Below are 24,429 nucleotides of genomic sequence, written 5' to 3'. Positions count from 1 at the left end.
GTCTTCCAGGTAATTTTAATTTACATTAAAGTTTTCAAGAACTACTGGACTAGATATTTTTCTGTTTGAATCTTTCTTGCCTGTCTTTCCTGGGCTTTAAGGTCATGTATTATAGCTTGTGACCCAAACTGTTTTAATTGTTTTATCAGTGAGGAAATAGAGATACTAACATTGAGATACTAAAGAAGGGAATATTAGGAGCAGGGATGGTGATGGTGATAAACTTATGTTAGTGTGTATTTATGTGTGTAGGCAAATGTCTAAAAACATATAAGGAAAAAGCTGGAGAATAATCTTATGTACATGGTTTTTACTTCTGTTGTATCTGATTATATGTGGTAGGTGAATAGACATGCAATGGGAATGGCTATTCCAAGTTTTGGCTTCTTATGCTTTTTGACAATGTGGTTCCTAAATAGTGTGGTATTGAAGGATACCCCGTTTTTCATATCCCTACTTTTTTCCTTATTATCTCTCTCTGCCCGCCCCCAGACACACCTAGTTCTTTTTCATGTCAATAAAATGTTAGTCACCCTTTGAATGTTAAGCTTTGTGCAAGTGAGCTTACAACAGAGATATGGGCATGGTAGTGAGGGGGCTGAGTCAACCAAGAAGCCATTATTAGTTCCAATGTAATATGAAGTGGCATTCATGACCCAGACTTAAACATGACAGTGAATGACCACAAAGTGACACACCTGTTATAATTATTACGCAAGTCAATAAAGAACATTACAAGGCCGGGCACAGTGGCTCACGCCTGTAATCCCAGCACTTTGGGAGGCTGAGGCGGGTGGATCACCTGAGGTCAGGAGTTCGAGACCAGCCTGGCCAACATGGTGAAACCCCATCTCTACTGAAAATACAAAAATTAGCCGGGCGTGGTGGCAGGCACCTGTAGTCTCATCTACTCGGGAGGCTGAAGCAGGAGAATCCCTTGAACCCAGGGGGCGGAGGTTGCAGTGAGCCGAGATCGTGCCACATCACTCCAGCCTGGATGATAGTGTGAGACTCCATCTCAAAATAAATAAATAAATAAATAAATGAATAAAGAAAGAAAGAAAGAAAGAACATTACAAGTCCCCCAAGCCCCACTTTACTTCCTAGATTCACTATCCCCATCGGCTTCCCCAGAGGTAACCACTATCTTGATATCTAACCACATAGATTAGACTTGCATATTTTGAATTTTATAAAATTTGTGTCATCTAGTCTGTACACTCTTTTATATGGATTATTTCATTCAACGTAATGTTGATGATATTCTTAATTTGTATATGTACCCTTTGTCAGTTATATATAGCAAAAGCCATTTTGTGCCTTGTATTTTCACTTTCTTTGTAGTATCTCTTTTTAAGTTATTTAAATTTGGTAAATTCCCATTCATCATATTTTTTTTCAGGTTAGAATTATTCAAGATCTCGAAAATATTATTCTATATTATTAATACAGCTTTGCAGTTTTATTCACATATTGATCTATAATCCATCCTGAAATTATTTTTGTACATGGTGTAAGTATCATGTTTCACTATTTCCCAATATATATACAAGTAATCTAGAACTTCATTTTCCACTGCATTCCAGACCTATTTGTCATTAATCAAGTATCCACATATGTATTGTTCTGTATCTGGACTTCATATTATGTTTTATTGATCTCTTTATCTATATCTGTCCCAATAACACGCTGTCTTAAGTAATGCGGCTTCATAATAAGTAGTGATTATCTGGTAGTATAAGTGCTCCAGTACTGTTCTCTGTTTTCAAGATTGCCTTGACCATTCTTGATGTTTTATGTTTCCGTGTTTCCAATTAAATGTTAGATTTATGTTACTAACATCCACCAAAATATTATAATTTTAACTGGAATTAAGATAAATCTGTAGCCAAATCAATTTGGGAAAATCAACATTTTAAAAATATTGACTCTCCTAATCCCTGACTTTATTTCTCCATTTCAGTCTTATTTAATTTCTATCAATAATGCTTTAGAGTTTTTTTAAATAGAACACCTTTCATTAGGTTTATTCCTAGGTATTTAGTCTTTTTCTTTTCTTTTCTCTTTCTTTGTGTTTTTAAAAATATTACCTTTAAAAAAATCTGTATTTTTATTATTTGTGGATAGTATATAGAAATACAATCAATCTGTGTATATTGACATATGTAATCACCTTGCTAAATTCATTAATTATCATAGTTTAATTTTAATTATTTTATATTTACTAAATATATAATTATTTCATGTGAAGATATTGAGAGGTTTTTTTCTTCCTTTTGGTCCTTCAACTTTTGTTGTTTTTTTCCTTGATCTCTTGCTCCAGTGAGTTTCTTGAGTATAATGCTGAATCTGAGCAGTGATGAGGGGCATTCTTGTCTTGTTCCTGATCTCAGGAAGAGAGCTTTCATCATTTCACCTTAAAAGTATACATATGTAACAAACCTGCACGTTGTGCACATGTACCCTAGAACTTAAAGTATAATAAAAAATAAAAAATAAAGTATTATGTTTGCTATAAACTCTATGTAGATGTATTCTGTTAAAATAACAATGTTCCTTTTTTTATTAGTTGGCAAAGTGTTTTTAAAATTATAAATGGATGCTAAATTTTATAAAATGCTCTATCTGCCTCATTTGAGATTTTTTTTTCTTGATTCTGTTTATATATTGAAATACAATGATTTGGTTTTGTTTTTTATGGATTGTTCATTTGACATATGACTAGATTCAGTTGGGTAAGATTTTGTTGAAGAATTTTGGAATTTTTTGTCCATATTCATGGGTGATTGGATTATGGATTTCTTTTCCTGTAATGTAATTATCAACTTTTGTTATCAAGGTCATGCTTGCCACCAAAAAAAAAAGAAAAAACTATTGGAAATTATATCTTCTCTTATTCTCTGGAAGAATTTGTGTGAGATTGGAATTATTGCTCTCTTAAATGTTTGTGTAATTAATCAGCAAAGCCATCTGGACCTGGAAGGCTTTAAATTAAAGATGCTATGTTTTTAATGGGTAGAGAAGAATTCAGATATTATTTTACTTCTTGGGTCAGTTTTTATAATTTTTTTAAGGAATTTTTCATTTCATCTAAATTTTCTAACTTAATGGCAAAAAGTTGTTCATGATATTTTATTTCTTTGCAAATGTCTGAAATATTTGTGATCACATTCTCTTTTCCACTCCTGGTAGTGTCTCTTTTTTTCTGGTTCTGTTTTGTAATGAGGCTTATCAATTTTATTAGTCTTAAAAAAACAACTGTTGGCCTTGGTAAGGATGTTTTCTGTTTTTGCTTTTATCTTTGCTATTTTGTCCTTCAGGTTTCTTCTGGTTTTCATGTTTCTTTTAATGTATTGTGATATATGCCAAAATAACAGATTTTTGGGCCTCTCTTCTAATATGTGCACTGAAAAGTACTTGTCTTTCTAAGCATGGCTTTAGTTGCATTCCATTTTTGCCTCTACATGCTTTGCACAGGTCTGTATATTACCTACCTTAATGTCTTCTGTGTTGTCTAATTTGCTTTTAAACTCAGGGATTTATTCCTTAATTTGATAAATTATATTTTTTACTTCTAGAATTTTAATTTTATTTTAGGATTTCCAGCTATTTATCATAATTCTCCATCTTTTTGTTTAAACCCATAAACCTATTAGTCATAATTACTTTGATTCTCAGCCTGGTATCTTCAATATCTGGATCCCCTATAAATCTCTTTCAATTTTCTTTTCTTAGCTTTTGGGTAGTTCTTATCCCTTAGAGTTAACGGTTATGTTTCGATTAAATATCACACTTCATGTATGAATAATTATAAAGATAGTCAAAATTCTGAATAATGTTATTCTTCCTCTAGAGATAATTTGTTTTTTGTTTCTGGCATGCAGTTAGGCTAGGGGCAGATTACTTTAAAGGGATTCAAAGCTAGGCTTCAGCCATTTGAGGTTTCAGCTGTTTCTGCTTCACCCTCACTGTTAGGGTATAGCCATTTGAAGATACCAATTGAAAATCTGCGACATTTAACAGAAACCCTTGGCAGAATCTAAATTTCAATTTGTATTCCTTCCAGCCCTGTGAGATTCCAGTGCATTTTTCTTAGCTTCTGAGAGACAAACTGCTGCATTTTCTTTCACAATTAACGATTGTCTTGAGGGAAAGAGGAACCCCAAATGCTAGGCTCACCTCTTCTGCCTTCTGCCTTCTTTCCAATCTTGGCCCTGAATATTCTCCCTTGGTATTGCTTCAGTGTCTTTACATAGCTTTTGCTTTGTTTGGTTTTGTCCCCTTTTTCTAATTGCTCTCAATGAACAACATAGTGAAATAACATAATCAACCATTAATGAAAGTGAGTCAAATTCTTGGACCACACCCCATGATGATCCAATTCAGTAGGTTTGACACTGAGCCTAACAATCTACATTAAAAAAAAAAAAAAAAAAAAGAGATACAAAGTGTGTATGACCTAGGTGTCCACAGAATGTTCAGGCAGAGAACCTTAGAGAAACCTGTCTTAGACATGCACATAGCATGGACTGTCAAGGAAAATACACTATGGCCCTTAAGATTTATTCTAGCCCAGAGTCTCTGGGAATTCAGTAAGCAAGCCTCGTAAGTCTGTGATTCCACTGTCATAAAATAAATCTGAGTAAGGTCAGACTTCAGGTCAGCAATTTTCCTCCAGCTCCATGGCAGCTGTTCTATCAGTGTATTTAACAGTCCCCTGAACCCCAGTATTAACATCTTGCCATACCCTGCTCCATACTCATCGCAATAGGAAAGGTCACATTTGTCTGGATAAGAGGAAGCAGGAGAGGGAGGTTTTTGTAAAGAAGATTACATTTGAGGTGAGCCTTGAACCACATGCGGAATTTCTAAACAGGTTTGGAGAAATAGTATCCCAGAAAGAGGCAAAAGTAGGAGCAAAAACATGAAAAATATAGGACAGTGGTTCTCAAACTTTACTGTGAATCAGAATCACTTGGATAATTTTTGAAAGATGCAAGTAACAAGATTCTACCCTCAGAGATTTTCACTTAGTAGGTCTGGGTTGAGGTCTAAGAATATGCTGCTTTTATAGGCTCGTACAGTGATTATGGACCACACTGGGTGAAAGACTGGTTGAGATGAAAAAGAAAAAAAAATGAACGAACAATGATTCTCTATGAAATAATAAGAAACGAGTTCAAATGCTAAGTTATTTGGTTCATTGATACATAAATTTCAAGGACATAACATATGAAAAAAATGATTTGCAGGGAGGAAGTCATTTATGATATTCGGAGAGTAAATAAAGTAGAAACAAAATGAGAAAAAAAATTGATTTTAAGGAAACAAGGTGTTCTTTGCCCACAAAAAGATTAAGCTATCAAAGCTATGATATACACATTTCAGAAGCTTTCCTCTACTTTTTGAAGAAAGTAAGAATTGTGGACCAATGTGATATGATTCACCTTACTCTAGAAGCCTCTATATGACCTACTCCCTGCCTATGTCTCCTATCATATTATTTCTGCTTTATTATTCTAAAAATGTAAGTCAGATTATGTCACCCTTTTGTTGACTGAGGGTTTTGAAAACCCTCCAAAGGATTCCCATTAGAATTAAGTCCAAATGCTCTATTATATTATCTGGCCCCAGTCTCTGCTCTAATCTCATCTCCTATCACTCCCCTCCCAGTTTCCTATAATTCAGCCACATGACTTTTCTTTCTGTTCATTTAAAATACCAAATTAATTCCCCTTACATGGCCTTTGACCTTGCTGCCTTCCTTGTCTGGAATGGTTTCCATCATAATTCAGACTTCTGTCTGGCAGATTCCATTCTCATCATTCAAATCTTAAGTCGAATGTCATGACCTCAAATAAATCATCTCTTACCATACTATATAAATATTCAATCACTCTCATGCCTGTTACCCGTTATCCCATCACTCTGCTAAATAAATTCCCTTCATATTGCTCACATAATCTAAAATTATATTTTCTTGGTTATTTTTTTCCTATAGGATGTAAACTCCCTAAGTGCAGGAACCTTATCTTATTTTTATTGCTAAAGTTCCAAGGTCTAAGAAAGAATTAACACATAGTGTCAATATATATTTGCTGAAAAACAACCAAATAAATTTAATTGGCATTACCAAAGGCCTCTTTTAGTCTAATCTCTTCATATCTCTCTGTCTATCAAAATTCTCTGAATTTTTTTTTCTCTCAGAGAAACATTTTCCTAGGTTTAAAGCATTACCATGTTCTTAGAGGTTTTAAAAATGGAATATATCCCTGGGAAGTGCAATGCCTTAAGCTTTGACCAGCCTTGTATATCCCAGGTCAGATATTGAGGAAGTAGAATTTTGCTTTGGGAGAAAGATAGGAGGGAGCTGTGTGGGTGGGGCTGGGGGGTGGTGTGGGGTGGCATTTTGGGGAAAAGATCATTTCTAGAGAAGATGGGCCTAGCTGGGGTGCCACAACAGCCAATCCCTACGTTGGGTACACTGAGAGAGTAGACGGAACCCTCTAAATATAAATTGTGTGGACCTCCAACTTGGCCAAGTGGCAAATCCGGAATGAAGAAACTCTCTCTGTCTTTCAATTTGTGAACAGTTTTCATTTCACTTCCAGGCTTACCACCTGCCCTCTCTTCAGAAAACTGTCTTTTGAAATTCGTGGGACTTATTTATCATTTTCTTACATGCCACAACCACTTGTGTCTGTTTTTGCATTGTCCTATTGATATACCTATTGATGTAACATAATTTACCATGACACATGCAACTATAGTATCTTAGTGATTCTCAAATGGGAGATGACAGAGGGTTGGATTCTGGAGAAGTGTGATGGCATGTGCCTTTGCTGACAGAAGAATCTTAATGACCAGATGTGGTTTCATGCCCTAATTTGTGGGATGAAGCATTAGTGGATGGATTTAGGCTTTCAGTGGGGATAGTAGGGTTAGAAACACAGACTGAGAACATGCTGTTAGCTAAAACCAGTCACCATTGGGACCTGTGAGCCAAGCCCTCAAGATGTTTATGAAAATACTACTAAAAGTAGCTAATATTTACATGGCACTTACTCTGTGCCAGGCACGATTTGTAAGTATTTCACATATGTTAGCTCACTCAATCTTCACAATCCTGTGAGGCAGGCACAGCTATTATCATAAACTTACAGAGGAAACTGAGGTACAGAGGAGATAAACAAATTGCCCAAAGGCACAAAGGAGTGGTAGGGCACATATTAAAACTCAAGTGTGGCTGCCAAACCTGAGCTCTTAATAATTACTATCCTATCCTATACTCTATTGGTAATCCTGAAGATAACTGTGTAACAGTAATAGGTGGTAATGATAATGACTACAATAACTACCAGTGTTTTGTTCTAAGTATTAAATACTTTACATGATCTCATTTGACCCTCACAGTACTTCTGCGAAATAAGTGCCATCCTTGTGTTGTAGATGGGAAATGTGAGGCTCAGAGTGTGCATTCTCTTGCCTAAGATCTTGTAGCTAGGAAGTAGGACAGCCAGGACTTGAACCCAGGTTTCTCTGAACCTGGTTCCTAAAAAAAGTCAAACGGTTATGCCATAGGGTCATGCTAAAGTTAGCCCATAAGGCCAACATGCAAAGAATTCCTTTGTCTTACAATGAGGCTCCCTGATAAGTGGGAAAGATCAGTAACTCACTCTCCCTTTGCTGTGTTATAAAGGTGGAGCCTCAGAGTATACACGTTGGACATTGCATTCTACATTTCTGCCAATAAGTCAAAAGTAGCCGTCAGCCTAACACTTGGGCCCTGCGGAAGAAACTTCTGTCCAAAGGTAACTGAGGCAAGACTTCTTTTTCCTTTATACAACTCCAGTTTGTTATTTGCTGTTTTTCATATACAAAGATAATGCAACCCGCCCACTGCCCCTAAATGTTACTTTGAATTGTTTCTCTTTCTGTAGGGATAAAGCAAACAGATGCCTTCATTTTATTGGTCCCTGTCGTGATTTTAAAAACAGCTGGTCAAGATTGGGTGCTCAGGCTGTGGTTAGGGTTAAGCATCCCCGCCTTGTCCAAGGTGAAGGTCTGTGGCAGTGATGAGGATAAGAGTAAAACTTGTTGACTCACTGGGGGACTATACCTTTATCTTAATTGTCCTGCCCTTTAGCCAGTTCCTGGCGAGGCAGCAGAAACTTCAATTTTCTGGTCTTAGTGTCATTTGCAATGCAATTCGAATTGCTCAGTATGGTCTTTCCTGCTCCCACCTGCTGCCATATATGTGAGTTCCTTGCCACTTCTACCCCTCAGTGAAGTGTGCAGGGAAATGAATCTGTTTTATTTCCCTCACACACAGCAGTCAGCAACTCCCTGTTGGTGCAGTGAGACAAGGCAAGGGTAGGGCATCCCAGACACTTGACTATTAGTATCTATCTTATATAAATCCTCTGACCACTGCTCTGGGTAATCACCCAAGTGACCTGGTAACATTTACAAAGGAGTGGTAGGGCACATTTTGAAACTCAAGTGTGGCTGCCAAACCTGAGCTCTTAATAGTCACTATCCTATCCTACACTCTATTGGTAATCCTGAAGATCCCTGAGTAACAGTAATAGGTGGTAATGATAATAACTACAATAACTACCAGTATTTTGTGCTAAGTATTAAATACTTTACATGATCAAAGTTATATCATTATCAAAGTTAGAGACCAACCCCCTTTTCCACCCCAACAGAACTATTGCCCAATCTATCAGGAGGGGATCTTAGCTGAGCTCAGTTGGGAACTGCTCTTTGCATGCCCCCAGCTGCTGTTTCTAATGTCTTTCCTTTGACATTAGGAAAGCTGTACTTCGCTGTCAGAGGACCCCTTAACCCACTGAGGATGGGCTGAGATCAGCATGCTGTCTTGATTTGATGAAGCAGCAGCAGCGTATTCTTTTAGTCACTATAACATTAAGGCCAGGGCTTTCAGAGGGAAAAAAATGTCTTTTAGGCGTTAAAAATGGCATCAAATCTCCTTCATGATAGCCTCTGCCATAGCAGTACATAGTACCTCAGATCCGGAGTACTGATGGCAGAAGGAAAAGTGTTGTGAAGAAGGCGATCCCAGGAAGACAAGTGAGGGGGATGACGTGTTTGCCTTCATAGGAAATGTTCCATTGTCTACTTCTACTATTTATAAAGAAACAACATTCTCCTCACTTCGAGTGTTTGTCCTGCTCTATATTCTGCACCCTGCACCCTGTGTAGTGTTTTCCGTCTAGGCCAGTGAGTTTCAAGAAATGGAGAAGTTTGTTGCTCTGTGTGTGTTTGGGGGATGGGCGGGAAGGGGTGTGGTGTTTATCAGAAGGAGCCAAGAGTTAAAAGCAGATAGAAAATATCAGCGTTATGTCTCATGCATTTTCCATCTCACTAGTGGTGCTTTGAATTCACCCATGTTCTGCATAGGGGAATGAAGGAAGAGTGCCTTGTCTGACAGCACTTTGCCTTTTTTAACAAGCTGAGCTCAGCGTTTATTTATTCATAAGGTGTTTGCTTTTTCCCCTTGCCTTTTTGCTCTCTCCCTTTTTTGAGCCCTAATTCTGCCTTGTTTACTATTCTTGTTGTTGATTCTGTTACCCTGCGTTTGGTGACTTCAGATTACCTCTTTCAGTGTCTTGTCTCCGTGAGTGCCTGCTTGTCTCTGTGTTTTTTTATTGATTTTTGAGACAGGGTCTTGCTCTGTTGCCCAAGCTGGAGTGCAGTGGTGCAATCTTGGCTCACTGCAACCTCGACCTCCCGGTCTCAAGTGATCCTCCCACCTCAGCCTCTTGAGTACCTGGGACCACAATTGTGTGCCACTACACTCAGCTAATTTTTGTATTTTTTGTAGAGACAGGGTTTTTCCATGTTGCCCAGGCTGGTATCGAACTCTTGGGCTGAAGCCATCTGCCTGCCTTGGCCTCCCAAAGTTTTCAGATTACAGGCATGTGCCACTATTCTGGCCTCTGCGTTTCTCTTTATTGGGGTCTGTCTCTTTCCTCAGTGTGTTAATCTCATCTGTCTCTCATTTTAAAAAATCATTGTCTTTCTCTGGGTCTTTTCTTTATGTCTCTATCACTCTTCTATACACAACCTTGTGTAAAAATCCCCTCTCTGACCCTCCAAGCTTCTTAGTTACTTCAGATACTTTATGGGGTAAGAGAGGGAACTGTGATGTTTCACTTGTCTGTGGTACCTACTCAGTCCTTTGCCTTCCCCAAACATAAGATCTCTTAATCCCTTAATCCAAGGTTTGGCAAACTGAGACCTGCATGCCAAATCTGGCCCTGTTTTTGTAAATATAATTTTGTAAAATATTTACTATCTGGCCCTTTACAGAAATCTTTGCTGCTTCCCTTCTTAACCAATGCTTTAGTAGGCATCAGAATTGCATGGGTGTAGGGTAAATGCAGCTGATAGCAATAACTTCAGCATACCCTGAGAATGATACTATACGGCAGACTCACTTGAGAGTGTGTTCTGAGCTAGGGAACCTGGGAGTAGCCAGCCCAGAGAGTCATTCCTTGTCTATGAGGAACATCTAAATCTATGGCCTATCCAGTGGAAAACTGGCTGTACAGGGGATCAAAGCCCTGAATTTTGGGTTGAATGAAGCTTGCCAGGTGGAGGTTGTTAGGCAGAAGGTACTAAGTAAAAATGCTATATAAACTACATGTTTTCTTTTCAAGTGGTTGCAGTTCTTCTGCCCAGCCTGCCATCACCAGGCCGTGTGGTTATCCTGCCCTGACCTCCACAACTGGTGTCTTTTCCCTGTATGTAAGCCCCCACTAAAACCGTATGTCTCATTTCCTGGATCTGGGTCTCTTCTTTGGCCTCTTGAACCTGGTGCCATCCACATTGGAGTTGATAGGGGTTTGGCGCAGAGGTGGGGAGAGTATTGAAATGCAGCCTTCTAGAACCCATCACCAAAGATACCCATTCAGTTTATCTAGAGTGTGAACACTAATCTGCATTTTCAACAAGCAGGTTCTTGTGATGAGGCAAATTAGGAAAATGCTGAAAATGCACCCATTGCACAGATAAGGAATTTAAATCCAGAGATTCCTAGCTGACCATATGTGTGTACAAACATAGAAAATGACCCTATTTTAAACAAGACTATAACCTTCTATTTGCCTTTTTGTCCAAAACTAGGAAAGAGTATGTTGTGCCTGTGTAAGCCTCTCTTTTGTCTGAGAGCTGCTGCTGTGACTTAGGACCTTGCTATTCAATGTTTGGTCCGCAGACTAGCTACCAACCACATAGGCATCATTAGGGAGCCCATTAGAAATGTAGAATCTCAGGCTCCACTCTCCACCTAGTGAATCAGAATCTGCACTTTTACAAAATCCACAGGTGATTCACATGTACATCGATGTTTGAGAAACACTGATCTTGGGGAAAGAACACTGGTTCTGCCCCTAAGTATACCCACCTGGGAGGTACTGTGTAGTGCTGAGATGAGCATGTGTTTTGAAATGAAATGGTGCTGTGTTAAAACCCCTGAAGTGCTCCTTATTAGCAATGTGACTTTGACCACGGCATTTCCCCTCTCAGTATTGTTTTCACATCTGTAATGGAGAAAGAATAACACCTGCCTGCCAGTGATAGGAATTTCTGTGGGATAATTCATGTAAAATGTCTGGCAGATATTAGATGTACAATTAACACTCATTTTCCTTCCTTGCCTCGGTTTCCTCAACTGTAAAATGAGGGGAAGGATAACAACACCCACACAGCCTCTACAACAAAGTTATCATGAGGAATGTCTACATGAAAATGATTTGCAAACCACTATCCTTATACAAATGTAAGGTGGCATCACTACTAGTTCTGAAAGTGTATAAAGTCCCCAACAGTTATTCATGAGAACAAGAAAATACCAGAGTAATCCTCCTGACAGGCTCTACAAAACATCTTTCGATTTGATGAGAGTGTGGAATACAGACAGTCAATACCAGTGAAATTCATGAACCAGCATGTTTGAAAAAGTGTGTGTGTGAAAGTCAACTTTGTTATAACCCTCTCACTTGCTAGTTATTCCAGTTACTACCTGGCATTAGCTAGATTTTTGCCTGATGTTAGTTAGCTTTTGCATTTTGGCCAAAGTCGATCTGGATACAGAATACAGAGAAAATGATGCCACTTTCCAAGAGGCTTAGTCTTACCATCAGAGATAGAAGAATAAAGAGGCAGCACCTGGGAAGAAGAGCAGGCACTAGCAATAAAAGCCTCCAGCAGCTGGCAATAATAATAAAAACACTACCTGAGGTATTTATATATAATTAGCGTCAGTACACAATTCCCAGCCCACCTTCCTCTATCACCAAGGCAACGTGGATGGGACAGAGGTAAGTCTGCTTCTCTTTTTTTCTTACAGACATGATCTCCTCATATGCTATGGCTTGTGGCATATAGGTATAGAGATGATTGCTTGTGTAGAGAACTCACCGTGTGCCAGGCATTGTGTTATATTCTTTATATTAACCTCATTTAATCCTCAGAATAATCCTGTAGAAGACAAAATTATTGTCATTCGCAATGTACAGATCTGAAAACTGAGGCTCAGAGGAATTGCATTCCCTTTCTAAGGTCTAACAGTTTCCCCATGGTAGTGCCTGGATTCAGATCTAGGTCTTTTTTATTTCATCTCACGTGCTCATTGGTTTTGCCTCACTGACCCCTGCGTTCCTAGGTTTATTGACTCCATTTTCTTCATATTTCAGAGTTCCAGGAGTCTGTGGAAAGGGCTTATTTTCCCAGAATCTATCCTCAGTCAGAGTATCTTCTTTTCTATGGAATGTACTGCAACTTCCTTCTTTTCTGGGTAGCTAGTATACCAATTTAGCCTTGTATGTGAGGCAAAGACCTGAGTTTGATGAAATCCACCCGGCCCACTTGCACTGCATGTGTAATAAATAGGTAAGGGACAGAAAACAAAGGATTTGAGGGAGGGTCAGAAAATGTGCAGGACTTAGTGTAACTGCCAAAAATAACAGCTTTTAGAAGCGAGCATAATGGGGAGGTGTACCACCAGTGCACTTCTTATTCTTTGCCTGTGGTGCCATCCAAAGATAGTAGAGAGTTTTGTGGTTATAGACTATGAATCATATCCTCTCCCTGCCTCCAACTGTCTCCTGAGGCTCTCCCATGTAAAAATCTCATGCTACTGTCTATCTGCCCATGAATCTGTCCATTATTGATTGTCCACTATGTGTGCAGACAATCACACATTGTACACTGAACTTTGTCTTTGTGATTGTTGCTTTTACTAATGCACTGAAGGTGGTGATATTAGGATGGGGAATTAATCTCTACAAAATTAGGGCTTTTTATATATTTAATGATATATTTAGTGTAATATACGCAACTTTTGCCAACTTCTTTGGTTATTTATTTATTTATTTTTTGCCAAGTTTTGACTACCATTGCCTAGGCTACTTATTATTCTTCAGCAGGGTAAATAATGTCTGCCTTTTCAGATAGTTTAGTTTCCATTTTTTTTCCTGAATTTTCTGAATTAAAACTCTTTTTCTATTTACTTCTCAAAGAGTGGTCATGAAACCACTGCATCAGGATCACCTACAATTATTGTTAAAATGCAGATTCCTATGTTCCATCTCAAACTTATGGAATTGGAATCTCCTAAACATTGGGTCTCACAATCTGCAGATTTATCATACTGATGTTAAAGAATCCTTGCTATAATTGTTTTTTCCCTCCATTTCAGACACCTGAGTCCTCTTTGATCTTTCTATTTCCTATTTCCAGAGCAGCTTAGTGTCTCCAGGAGATGCTTAAGAGGATCTTTTATGTACCCAGGAGTTAACTGCTAGTCATTTAAGAGTAATATTCTGAAGCCATCAAGGTAATTAAAGCAACTGTATTTCACCCATACCCTGAGGAGTGCAAGGTACTTAAGAGGAAAATGTGTGGATGTTGCCTCCAGCATGCACAGGATGGCCTTATAAGTAGATCTGAATGCCAGCCTATAACCCATTCACTAACAGAAACTCTCTCATTTCAGCCTCAAGTGCATAGGCTTGTCAGTGGGATGGTTTTCTACATCCTAGTTCATCAGCTCCATTGAACTGTGGAGACACTTTTACTTCCAAAATAACCTTACAAACACCTGGCCCTGAAGGCACAGTTTGGAAAGGGAAATTGATTTCAATTTTCAAGTGTAATGGCTAAAGGTTTTCAATGTACTGTAAGGGTGCAGGATGATGTCATTTTGGGGCACACCCTGGCTTCCAGGGCCATGTGCAAAGTATGCTTAATTAGATGCTGCAAATAATATTCTACTACAGGAGAGGTTCCAAATTGTAGAGGTGTCCTGAAGACATTTAATGCAGTTTTGTATACTGAAAAATCATCGCTCACTTTCACTTGAAGCAACTGGGCTTGAAAATGTCTAGTCGTGGTTGAAGGGCAAGATGGCCGAATAGGAACAGCTCTGGTCTGCAGCTCCCAGTGAGACCAATGCAGAAGGCAGGTGATTTCTGCATTTCCAACTAAGGTACCCAGTTCACCTCACTGGGACTGGTTAGACAGTGGGTGCAGCCCACGGAGGGTGAGCAGAAGCAGGGTGGGGTGTCACCTCACCTAGGAAGTACAACGGGGTGGGGAACTCCCTCCCCTAGCCAAGGGAAGCAGTGAAGGACCATGCCATGAGGGACCATGCCATGAGGGACAGTGCTATCTGGCCCAGATTCTACACTTTTCCCCTGGTCTTCGCAACCCACAGACCAGGAGGTTCCCTCAGGTGCCTACACCACAAGGCCCCTGGGTTTCAAGCACAAAACTGGATGGCCGTTTGGCCAGACACTGAGCTAGCTGCAGGAGTTGTTTTTTGTTTGTTTGTTTGTTTGTTTTTTCCGTACCCCAGTGGCAACTGGAATGCCAGCAAGACACAACCATTCACTCCCCTGGAAAGGGGGCTAAAGCCAGGGAGTCAAGTGGTCTTGCTCAGCAGATCCCACCCCCATGGAGCCCAGCAAGCTAAGATCCACTGGCTTGAAATTCTCACTGCTAGCACAGCAGTCTAAGGTCAACCTGGAATGCTCGAGCTTGGTGGGGGGAGGGGCGTCTGCCATTACTGAGGCTTGAGTAGGCAGTTTTCCCCTCACAGTGTAAACAAAGCCACTGGGAAGTTCGAACTGGGCAGAGCCCACAACAGCTCAGCAAAGCCGCTGTAGCCAGACTGCCTCTCTAGATTCCTCCTCTCTGGGCAGGACATCTCTGAAAGAAAGGCAGCAGCCCCAGTCAGGGGCTTATAGATAAAACTCCAGTCTCCCTGGGACAGGGCACCTGGGGGAAGGGGTAGCTGTGGGCACAGCTTCAGCAGACTTCAATGTTCCTACCTGCTGGCTCTGAGGAGAACAGTGAATCTCCCATCACAGCGCTCAAGCTCTGCTAAGGGACAGACTGCCTCCTCAAGTGGGTCCCTGACCCCTGTGCCTCCTGACTGGGAGACACCTCCCAGCAGGGATCAACAGATACCTCATACAGGGGAGTTCCAGCTGGCATCTGGCGGGTGCCCCTCTGGGATGAAGCTTCCAGGGGCAGCAACAGGCAGCAATATTTGCTGTTCTGAAGCCTCTGCTGGTGATACCCAGGAAAACACGGTCTGGAGTGGACCTCCAGCAAAGTCCAGCAGACCTGCAGCAGAGGGACTTGACTGTTAGAAGGAAAACTAACGAACAGAAAGGAATAGCATCAACGTCAACAAAAAGGATGCTCACGCAAAAGCCCCATCCGAAGGTCATCAACGTCAAAGACCAAAAGTAGATAAATCCACGAAGGTGAGGAAAACCCAGCACAAAAAGGCTGAAAATTCCAAAAACCAGAATGCCTTTTCACCTCCAAAGAATCAAAACTCCTCACCAGCAAGGGAACAAAACTGGAGAGAGAATGAGTTTGATGAATTGACAGAGTAGGCTTCAGAAGGTGGGTAATAATAAACTCCCCCAAGCTAAAGGAGCATGTTCTAACCCAATGCAAAAAAGCTAAGAACCTTGAAAAAAGGTTAGAGGAATTGCTAACTAGAATAACCAGTTTCGAGAAGAACATAAATGACCTGATGGAGCTGAAAAACACAGCACGAGAACTTAGTGAAGCATACACAAGTATCAATAGCCAAATTGATCAAGCAGAAGAAAGGATATCAGAGATTGAAGATAAACTTAATGAAATACAACATGCAGACAAGATTAGAGTAAAAAGAATGAAAAGAAACAAACAAAGCCTCCAAGAAATATGGGACTATGTGAAAATGCCAAACCTATGTTTGATTGGTGTACATGAAAGTGACTTGGAGAATGGAACCAAGTTAGAAAACACTCTTCAGGATATTATCCAGGAGAACTTCCTCGACCTAGCAAAACAGGCCAACATTCAAACTCAGGAAATACAGAGAACATCACAAAGACACTCCTCGAGAAGAGCAACCCAAGGACACATAATCGACAGATCCACCAAGGTTGAAATGAAGGAAGAAATGTTAAGGGCAGCGAGAGAGAAAGGTTGGGTTACTCACAAAGGGAAGCCCATCAGACTAACAGCAGATCTTTGCAGAAACCCTACAAGCCAGAAGAGGGTGGGTGCCAATATTCAACACTCTTAAAGAAAAGAATTTTCAACCCAGAATTTCATATCCAGCCAAACTAATTTTCATAATCAAAGGAGAAATAAAATCCTTTACAGACAAGCAAATGCTGAGAGATTTTGTCACCACCAGGCCTGCCTTACAAGAGCTCCTGAAGGAAGCACTAAATATGGAAAGGAAAAACCAGTACCAGGCACTGCAACAACATACCAAATTGTAAAGACCACTGACACTATGAATAAACTGCGTCAACTAATGGGCAAAATAACCAGCTAGCATCATAATGACATAATCAAATTCACATATAACAATATTACCCTTAAATGTAAACGGGCTAAATGCCCCAATTAAAAGACACAGACTGGCAAATCAGATAAAGAGTCAAGACCCATCAGTGTGTGGTGTTCAGGAGACACATCTCATGTGCAAAGACACACCTAGGCTCAAAATAAAGGGATGGCAGAAGATTTACCAAGCAAATGGAAAGCAAAAAAAAAGGAGGGGTTACAATCCTAGTCTCTGATAAAACGGACTTTAAACCAACAAAGATCAAAAAAGACAAAGAAGGGCATTGCATAAATGGTAAAGGGATCAATACAACAAGAAGAGCTAACTACCCTAAATATATATGCACACAATACAGGAGCACCTAGATTCATAAAGCAACTTCTTGGAGAACTACAAAGAGACTTAGACTCCCACACAATAATAGTGGGAGACTTCAACACTCCACTGTCAATACTAGATCAATCAGACAGAAAATTAACAAGGATATCCAGGACTTGAACTCAGCTCTGGACCAAGTGGACAAAATAGATATCTACATAACTCCCCACCCCAAATCAACAGAATATACATTCTTCTCAGCACCACATCACACTTATTCTAAAATTGACCACATAATTGGAAGTAAAACACTCCTCAGCAAATGTAAAAGAACAGAAATCATAACAAACAGTCTCTCAGACCACAGTGCAACCAAATTAGAACTCAGGATCAAGAAACTCACTCAAAAGTGCACAACTACATGGAAACTGAACAACCTGCTCCTGAATGACTACTGGGTAAATAACAAAATTAAAGCAGAAATAAATAAGTTCTTTGAAACCAAAGAGAACAAAGACACAACATGCCAGAATCTCTGGCACACAGCTAAAGCAGTGTTTACAGGGAAATTTATAGCACTAAATGCCCACAGGAGAAAGTAGGAAAGATCTAAAATCGACACCCTAACATCACAATTAAAAGAACTAGAGAAGCAAGAGCAAACAAATTTGAAAACAAGCAGAAGGCGAGAAATAACTAAGATCAGAACAGAACTGAAGGAGATAGAGACACAAAAAAAAACCTTCAAAAAAATCAATGAATCCAGGAGCTGGTTTTTTGAAAAGATCAACAAAATAGATCTCTAGCCAGACTAATAAAGAAGAAAAGAGAGAAGAATCAAATAGACACAATAAAAAATGATAAAGGGGATATCAGCATTTGATCCCACAGAAATACAAACTACCATCAGAGAATACTATAAACACCTCTATGCAAATAAACTAGAAAATCTAGAAGAAATTGATAAATTCCTGGACACATACACCCTCTCAAGACTAAATCAGGGAGCAGTCGAATCCCTGAATAGACCAATAACAAGTTCTGCAATTGAGGCAGTAATTAATAGTCTGTCAACAAAAAAAAGCCCAGGACCAGATGGATTCACAGCTGAATTCTACCGGAGGTACAAAGAGGAGATGGTACCATTCTTTCTGAAACGATTCCAAACAATAGAAATAGAGGGACTCCTCCCTAACTCATGTTATGAGGCCGACATCATCCTGTTATGAAAAACCTGACAAAGACACAACAAAAAAAGAAAATTATAGGCCAATATCCCTAATGAACATCGATGCGAAAATCCTCAATCAAATACTGGCAAACCCAACCCAGCAGCACATCAAAAAGCTTATCCACCACGATCAAGTTGGCTTCATCCCTGGGATGCAAGGCTGGTTCAAAATACACAAATCAATAAATGTAATCCATCACATAAATAGAACCAATGACAAAAACCACATGATTATCTCAATAGATGCAGAAAAGGCCTTCTATAAAATTCAACACCCCTTCATGCTAAAAACTCTCAATAAACTAGGTATTGATGGAACGTATCTCAAAATAATAAGAGCCACTTATGACAAACGCACAGCCAATATCATACTGAATGGGCAAAAGCTGGAAGCGTTCCCTTTGAAAATGGGCACAAGACAAGGATGCCCTCTGTCACCACTCCTCTTCAACATAGTATTGGAAGTTCTGACCAGGGCAATAAGGCAAGAGAAAGAAATAAAAGATATTCAAATAGGAAGAGAGGAAGTAAAACTGTCTCTGCAGATGACATGATTGTATGTTTAGAAAACCCCAGAGTCTCAGCCCAAAAACTCCTTAAGCTGATAAGCAACTTCAGCAAAGTATCAGGATACAAAATCAATGTGCAAAAATCACAAGCATTTTTATATACCAATAATAGAGAGCCAAATCATGAGTGAACTCTCATTCACAATTGCTACCAAGAGAATAAAATACCTAGGAATAAAACTTACAAGAAATGTGAAGGACCTCTTTAAGAAAAACTACAAATCACTTCTCAGGGGAATAAGAGAGGACCCAAACAAATGGAAAAAACATTCCATGCTCATGAATAGGAAGAATTAATATAGTGAAAATGGCTGTACTGCCCAAAGTAATTTATAGATTCAATGCTATCCCCATCAAGCTACCACTGACTTTCTTCACACAATTAGAAAAAACTACTTTAAATTTCATATGGAACCAAAAAAGCGCCCATATAGCCAAGACGGTCCTAAGCAAAAAGAACAAAGCTGGAGGCATCACGCTATCTGACTTCAAACTATACTAAAAGGCTACAGTAACCAAAACAGCATGGTATTGGTACCAAAACAGATATATAGACCAATGGAACAGAACAGAGGCCTCAGAAATAATGCCACACATCTACAACCATCTGATCTTTGACAAACCTGACAAAAACAAGAAATGGGGAAAGGATTCCCTATTTAATAAATGGTGTTGGGAAAACTGGCTAGCCATATGCAGAAAACTGAAACTGGACCCCTTATACCTTACACAGAAATTAACTCAAGATGGATTGAAAACGTAAACGTAAGACCTAAAACCACAAAAACCCTAGAAGAAAACCTAGGCAATACCATTGAGGACATAGGCATGGGCAAAGATTTCATGACTAAAACACCAAAAGCAATGGCAACAAAAGCCAAAATTGACAAATGGGATCTAATTAAACTAAACAGCTTCTGCACAGCACAAGAAACTATCAACGGAGTGTACAGGCAACCCACAGAATAGGAGAAAATTTTTGCAATCTATCCATCTGACAAAGGACTAATATCCAGAATCTACAAAGAACTTACACAGATTTAGAAGAAAAAAACAACCCCATCAAAAAGTGGATGAGGGATATGAACAGACACTTTTCAAAAGAAGACATTTATGCGGCCAACAAACATGAAAAAAAGCTCATCATCACTGGTCATTAGAGAAATTCAAATCAAAACCACAATGAGGTACCCTCTCATGCCAGTTAGAATGGCAATCATTAAAAAGTCAGGAAACTACAGATGCTGGAGGGGACGTGGAGAAATAGGAACGCTTTTACACTGTTGGTGGAAGTGTAAATTAGTTTAGCCATTGTGGAAGACAGTGTGGCGATTCTTCAAGGATCTGGAACTAGAAATACTATTTGACCCAGCAATCCCATTACTGGGTATATGCCCAAAGGATTATAAATTATTCTACTATAAAGACGCATGCACATGTATGTTTATTGCAGCACTATTCACAATAGCAAAGACTTGGAACCAACCCAAATGCTCATCAGTGATAGTCTGGATAAAGAAAATGTGGCACATATACACCATGGAATACTATGCAGCCATCAGAAAGGATGAGTTCATGTCCTTTGCAGGGACATGGATGAAGCTGGAAACCATCATTCTCAGTAAACTAACACAGGAACAGGAAACCAAACACTGCATGTTCTCACTCATAAGTGGAGTTCAGCAATGAGAACACATGGACACAGGGAGGGGAACATCACACACCGCGGTCGGTCAGAGCATGAGGGGGGGCTAGGGAAGGGATAGCATTAGGAGAAATACCAAATGTAGATGACGGGTTGATGGGTGCAGCAAAGCACCATGGCACATGTATACCTATGTAACAAGCCTGTACATTCTGCACATGTATCCCAGAGCTTAATGTATAATATATATAAAAAAAGAAAATGTCTAGTGGTGGATACCCAGACGGAAATCCAAACATTAATTAAGTTAGAACAACCCCAAAACAGTTGACTCAACAAATCCCTTTATCTCAGGTAACCGTATTATGCATAGTTCAAACCGAGATAATTTGGGGAGTGAAAGGGGGCACTATTAATCAAGTCAAGACAGTAGACATAAACTGGTATGTAAGCAAACCTTATTTCCATGCCATTTAATCTTAACAAGCACACTCTGCCATATAGTATCCTTTGCTATTGCAGGGAACTATACCAGTAAGTATTTTGGGATGCAGAAACACACATAGATTTGAGGAGAAGATGACTAGAAAGTCAGCTTTCCCACCCTTCTTTCTGAAGTATGAGACAGCTTTTTCTGTGTTTTCAATCAAATGTGAATATATATGATGCCAGGCGACTGGATGATACATGTACCATGGCAACAGTCAGTGGTTCTTTAGCTGGTAACAGCCAAGTATTAGGTTATACATATATACATATATATATAAATATATAATTATATATAATATATAATTATATATAATTATATATTTATATATTATATATAAATATATAATATATATTATATATTTATATTTATACATTATATAATATGTATTATATAAATATATAATATATATTATATATAATTTTTTATATATAATATATATTTATATATTTATATAATACATATTATATATAATTTTTTATATATAATATATATTTATATATTTATATAATACATATTATATATAATTTTTTATATATAATATATATTTATATATTATATATAATACATATTATATATAATTTTTTATATATAAGATATATTTATATATTATATATAATACATATTATATATAATTTTTTATATATAAGATATATTTATATATTATATATAATACATATTATATATAATTTTTTATATATAAGATATATTTATATATTATATATAATACATATTATATATAATTTTTTATATATAAGATATATTTATATATTATATATAATACATATTATATATAATTTTTTATATATAATATATATTTATATATTATATATAATACATATTATATATAATTTTTTATATATAATATATATTTATATATTATATATAATACATATTATATATAATTTTTTATATATAATATATATTTATATATTATATATAATACATATTTATATATTACGCTGAGACAATCTGCTAAGCAATTCCATTACAAAAAAAAATAAGCTTAGAATGCATATGGGCCACTTTAGCGTCAAGTTTGGCTTCAGGATTTGAAAGATTTAAAGCCAAATTAATCTCAGGGAGACTCCTTAAGCATCAATTATTTTCCTATTTTATTTCACACACATTCACACATGCTCTCCCAAGCACAACAGCTCACACCTACATGGATATAGACATGCAAATATACAAAAACTGTTTAACTTCTAGTGGCCAAACTTAGCCTGATGGGGATATCAGGACCTAGTGACAAGAGGGTGTGCCCAGTGTCAGATCTATAGCACAAAGGAATATCCTCCTGTGCCTCTCTGCTGCAGTCTACCAGCTGCTTGGTATAAAAATCTGTATTCCTGGAGGAATGAGGGAGGCATCTAATATGAACCATCTTCCTAATTCAACCTTTTCCTTATTCTCCATTGCCTTTTCAACTTTCTTCCCTGCAGATCTGATCTTAACTTCCACCAAGCTGATTTAATAATTCTCCAGCAAATGAGTACCTCTCACAAAGGATGTAGCTGAAGTGCTTATTGTATGCAAATTGAGGGTTAGTGACCCCTCATAGAGCCACAATGCCACACTGTAAAAATCTTCTATAGCTCCTATGCTTTGACGTACATGGGTCCCTTGAGGACCCTTCAGCCTCTGTGTCACCAAGCTATGTGAAGGTTGCCCAAGATTTAGCTGCCTTTTGTAGAGAATCATTTTCAGAAGTTGATAGTGAACTTTCAAGAGTTGATGTGCAAAGGTATTTAAAATTGATTTCCTGTCTGCACTATTGGTCTCCAGGGCTTAGGCTGCTCTGAAGACATGAACTAAGATTTTGCAGATGTTTTGTAACTCCTAATTACCCCTTTCTTTCCCATGGCCCTCTCTAGAGAGTAGCCTAAGGTTGCTGGGTGACCGGGTTATTTCTTTGTCTTTTCCTTACAATCCAAAGGCCAGTCAGCATTATTCCTTACTCTCCTGGTAGGCTCTGGGAAACTCAAAAGTTATGTCACAGGACCATAATATATTGGAGACTGAATACATTAAAGAGATCAGCTTATCTACCCCCTCATTCTGTAGGTGAGATACCCTGCAGTTGGCACACTTCTCCTCATAGGCTCAAGTTTGGTGATGGAACTGAAGCCAAATAGTAAATAGTATAGGAAAATGGTTCAAGCTAAATTAATCTCAGGAATATCTTATCTCCTTTAACTCCTTGTTTCTATTAATCACTGTAGTACTTCTCTTTATTTTTACCATTTCTCCCACAACCAGCCACAGGCCCCATATTCAATGCCACACTCCTATTGGGATTTTGATCAGAGAGTGGCTTCCTCTTGCTTGCTTCTATTTTCCACAGCCACAATTGGGAGTTTCATAGCCCTTCTCTTTCCCAAAATTAGATCAAACAAAGAGTCCTACTTGTATTTCTCTACAAATTCATACCGGTGTCTGCAGAAGTAGAAAGCATAGGCTCTCTCTGAGTCACAAGGGGCCTAAAAGGTTAGACTCTACCAAGGATAGAGAAACACTAGTTTCTATGCATCTCAAATTCACACTGACATGAAAAGACTACTACTACTCAGTTCTTTATTTTTCCCAACAAGAAATCACCCTCCCTCAGTACTCAGAGTACTTTCTTTGAGTTCTGTTTAGCAGAAATCTCATTATACCTTATATCACTATACCTGTCTTTCTCCTACATTGGATTGTTGGATCCTTGAAGGGAGGCCAATTACCTAGTCATCTCTAGGTCTCTAAACCTCCCAATATTGTCTGATACACAGAGGCATCCAAAAGCATTTGTTGAAATTAAATGTAAGACATTATTCAAATAGCCTGTCTATTGCAGACCAGCATAATGCTAGATACAACAGTGACTTCAAAAACAGCATGTCCTTGATTTTGAATTCATTCTTAAAAAATATATTGAATGCCTGCAATGTTCCAGGCATTAAGGAAGTAGCAGGGTTTTTTTTTTTTTATCATTTTGATGTGGAGCCATATAACGCATGTAATATAGTTGCTACATCGTATTCTGGACCTAGAAAATTTTATTTTGTTGTTGGTTTACCCCCTACTTTATACTTGCATAGCAATGTCAACTCAAATGATCAAAACTCCAAGTGCAAACCTGTGATTCTTCCCTCTAAGTCTGCCATTTTCTAGAGCCTCCAACATTCCCTTATAGCCCAGCTCTGATATCTCCCCATATCTTCCACCACGCAACAATAGTAGAGGACTCATCTACCTATTTTGGGTGGAAAACATGGAATGAAAAAGGCTTTCTGGAAAGAG

General features: G+C 38.4%; 1 long non-coding RNA gene across 1 annotated transcript in view; it reads left to right on the top strand.

Moving 5' to 3' along the window:
- The window catches only part of LOC129053040 (uncharacterized), a 620,941-nt gene that overhangs the window by 147,802 nt on the left and 448,710 nt on the right, over positions 1–24,429 (top strand). The window contains exon 5 of the long non-coding RNA XR_010139049.1: positions 7,700–7,811. This is a non-coding gene — a long non-coding RNA (uncharacterized LOC129053040). The remainder of the gene's footprint in view (positions 1–7,699; positions 7,812–24,429) is intronic.

This window comes from Pongo abelii, chromosome X (genome assembly GCF_028885655.2).
Source record: "Pongo abelii isolate AG06213 chromosome X, NHGRI_mPonAbe1-v2.0_pri, whole genome shotgun sequence".
NCBI lineage: Eukaryota > Metazoa > Chordata > Mammalia > Primates > Hominidae > Pongo > Pongo abelii.
Note: the sequence above shows the minus strand (reverse complement) of the source record. Positions and strands in the feature narration are given on the sequence as shown.